Raw genomic sequence first — 4,214 nt, 5'->3', positions numbered from 1 at the left:
AAATAATTATGACCAAAAGAAAATGAAATAAACAATATTTCTTTTAATTTATCTGGCTTGGTCTTTAACTGAAAGACACTCAAATCCTTACTACTGTGATGAAAACAAAGGCAAACTGAAGATAGCCATTCCTTAACAATCTTAACTACATTGATGTTTTTTTTCTTGATATAGAGATATTTCTCTTTCATTCATAATTTAGCTAATGCATTTGGACTGGGATACATATTCTCTGCATTAACAAGTGCTTGCGTTTTTTTTTGTTGTTGTTGCTGTTTGCAATATGCACTTCTTTCTCTAGATTCTGCCCTAATAAATGTATCTTCCTTAAAGAAATTGTGTTTTCTTTGAACAATTCCCGGTGGACTGCAGCAGTAGAAGAATGCATTTTACTCATACTGTTCCACCACTGGACTTCTATGCACTGACTTAGAATTAGGAATCCTGATAATGGCTTTGACCATTTAATATATCATTTGAAAAAAAGAAAAAAAAAATGTATTTTTAGATATCATTCACTGTCTTTATATAAAACTCTGTTTCTAATAGTTTGTATCCACTATACTTTATTTCTGATTAATAGTTAAAAGCTGTGAAAAGAAATAATGCTTTGAAAGTGCCACTGCACTCACTTAGATACTTAGAGATTTAGATTAATCTGTGATTTTTTTCCACCTCTTTTTTTTGTGCCATGCTTTTAGCAGTTAATCCAGAAAAGAAATAACTTATTTTCCTGCATCAAGAGACACTACATTGAATCTTATCATCTTGTTGCTATGAATGTAATTGGAAGGACAGTACAATTTTCACACTGCAGGATACATTAGATTTTGGAAATGCTTCTTTCTTTTTAGTTCAGAAGTTCAAATATCTTTGACAGACTTGGACTAGATTTTACAAACATTCTTTTCTTGAAAGATGGATAGTTACCAATTAACAGTTTCGCTTTTCCCTCCTTTCTGATTCTGCGGCCATTTCCACTGTGGAGTATCATTCTCTAATGTACTTTTTCTGTATTTTTCTGAAGTATCTTGTAATGTTACCAGTGAGGCTTTAAGCTGGATGGGCTCATGACTGGTCTGTGTGACAATTCTGAAAAAGTTTCATTATCCAGTTCTAATTTGAAAGTTAATTGTTTGACAGGACTTTGATTATGGAAGGGAATGAGGTGAGGAAATTATCTTACTCCATTCAGATGAATTCTTTAACAAAAAAATTAATGAAGTAGATAATAAGGTATGCTAATAATAGAAGTGTAGATGCAACCTTGAATCTGGAGTAATTCCTGACACCTAAACAATTTTCTGTACTTCAAAACTAATGAGAATTGATTTATTATTATTACTGTTATTATTATTTTTAATAAAAGTGTCTCTATTCTTAGGGAGAAAGTGATTCAGTTCAATACCTTTAATCCTGATTTCTAGCAACATGAAAAAGTTGTGTAAGTGTCAGAGGAGGGTTTATATTCAGATTAAGCTGACCTCAACAACAGTTTTTCTTGACTGAAAAAATGCTGCTATATGTTTTTTCTCCAGCAAATTGGAACACAGACTGTTTTCTGAACACAATTAAGATGGTACTTTAATACAACAGATATCTGTATACGTAAGTTTTTTTTTTCTAAAAGAATACAATAGAGTATATATGTTTGTAAAAAAAAAAAAAAGGAGAAGAAGAAAATATAACTTCTGCTGAATGTTCTTGGAAGGCTTGCAACTTTAGAAAATAATTATTTTTAAATAGTCAGTTTGCTACTTGGGCCAGAGGACTAAAATCAGGCATTCTGGACATTACCACTGCAAAGAGCTGTACTGTTGAATTTATTGAATGGCGATGTTTGCATATTGAGTACAATCTCAGTTATCTTAGCACTGATTTAGTTTCCTACAGAAAATACCAGCTTTCTCCCTACATGAGTTTAATCCTTTGTGTTTCCTTTTCTGTGGAAGTTAATTTGGAATCTAATGTTAAAAATTTATTTGCTCAAAATGCAAAGTGAGAATGACACCTTCTCTTTTATCCCTTAACACAGAATTTTTCTTTTTTTTCTCCCCCTTTTCATTTTTTTTTCTTAACACACAGTTGTTTTTTTTTTTTTTTTTTTAATTTTCTTTTATTTTTCACACTGCTAGATGTGGAACAGTACTTTGAGAGACAGATATCAAAGGAAACCATTCACTTAGATCTTTCTTTTGCGCTATGACAAGCATATTGCCAAGATATTGAAGTGCAAGCTCCTTTTTTTTTTTTTTTTTTTTTTTTTTGTGTGATTGTGTGTGTGTGTGTGTGTGTGTGAAAGCTTTTGAGAGAGGAATACAGAAATGATCACTGAAAAAACTGTAACACTAAAGGCGCTAAAGAATGAATAGAAGATGATATTTTTTTCTGACTTTATTTCCCAGACATGGAGGAAATCTCCTATATATGTTGCTTAAATTGTCTTTTTTAAGAAAAAATGCATCTATTTTGCACCTTAAACTGAGATATTTCTTGACTAATAATTTGAATAATAGTGACATAGATGCAAGATAGAAGAAATAACTATGCAAAACTCTACAACTTAGTGTGCTTGCAACTGCATCAATTTAAGCATAAATTCATTGACGATAGCATAGAAATTGACCACTGATTTTATGAAACTGTATTGATTGTTTAGGGATATTGTGCTCTCTCTTTAGTTAAATGATTATATATTTTAGACTAATAGATACTATTCCACCTGTGCATGTTCTTAAATAGAAATAAGGTATCTAAAATAAATATACTGTGCTTATTTAACTCAACTGGGAATTTATTCTGCATTATGAAAAGAAATTTTAAATATTTTGTTTAATATTGTACTTTTGGGGAGCACTGCCAGGCTGAAGCTGAAGTTAAGTGGTGGTGGGGAAGCAAAAAAAGATTTTTTCTTACCCCAGAAGCATGCTTTTCCTTTCAATAACTGCCTGCATGTCCGTTTGTGCTGCAAGTATTCCAATGGCAATGTTGTCAAGGACAAGAACTTCCTAAGGGTAAGCCCAAAGGCTTTCCCTACTTAAAATCTTTGTACACTGAAATAAAGGAGAGAATAATCACAATTCCTTTTCAGTTGCTTTCAACAGTTCAGCAGTACGCTTGTTGTATTTTTTTTTCTCCTAACAGCAGGCTTATAGTTTACTGCAATTAAAGCTAATACATTCCTCACCTTTGCCAAAGTTTGATGCTTTTAAGTCATCCCCTTAAAACACATATTAGTAACTCACAGAATTTGCTTTATGTCTTAACTTGCATATCTGTGACTTTACTAACCAGGTTCAAGAACATTATTGCTTACTGTAGCAAAAATACATATATATTCATTATTTGTCTGTGAGACAGTGGCATCCTCAATAAATTCCCTCACCATAGCTTTCTGGCACAAGGCAAAACAAATGGGCAAATGCACTCCCAAAACTTGCAGAGTTCCTGTGTTTGCTGATGGACAATGGTATTGTGTGCAGTTAACACCTGTACGTAGAAAAAATAAAATATCCCAAAGTGAAGGAAAATGTGCAAACTTAAAACTACCCAAGAAGTTAGAAACATCTTTTTTTTAATCTCTCCAGCTTCTATGCATTTTAAAAGAAAGGGTGCTGACCTCTGTCATAAAGCTGATACCACAGTTTCCATTTTCAGCAAATGAATTAGTATTAAGAAATTAAGAAGTCAGAATCAAAAGCGAGAGTAATTATAATGGCATAGTATGAATATCAACTGTGAAATAAAATTACACTAAATAAATAATGAAATCTAAGAGATTTTTTTGGAGATACCAAGTACAAACAACTACAAGAAGATGCAATTTAATTCCTAACTTGATAGGGTATATTCATGCTTAGTTTTAAAATATGTTTGAAAACTAAGAGTAAAATAAACTCTACAAAGGAAGAGAATAAGTGAAAAAGTATTAGTTGCCTATGCTTTTATTCTTTAATTCTTTTCTATAGTCATTTTTGCAAATGTATAAGGGCTGCTCCAATGGTTACATTTCCTATTTTATGATGTCAGCCCATGATATCAGAGGTAGATGTTGGTGGTATGGCAGTAGAGGTTGAACCTTCCCACCAATATTCCATTACTTTTTGTTGTTGGGTGACAGATGGCAGCAATGGGGTAGTCTGACCAAATGGTGTCCAACGTGGAAGTGCACATGAAGCAGAAGTGTGTCACTGAATTCCTCCATGCAGAAAAAA

This window comes from Phasianus colchicus, chromosome 3 (genome assembly GCF_987193195.1).
Source record: "Phasianus colchicus chromosome 3, bPhaCol1.hap1.1, whole genome shotgun sequence".
NCBI classification, from domain to species: Eukaryota; Metazoa; Chordata; class Aves; order Galliformes; family Phasianidae; genus Phasianus; species Phasianus colchicus.
Note: the sequence above shows the minus strand (reverse complement) of the source record.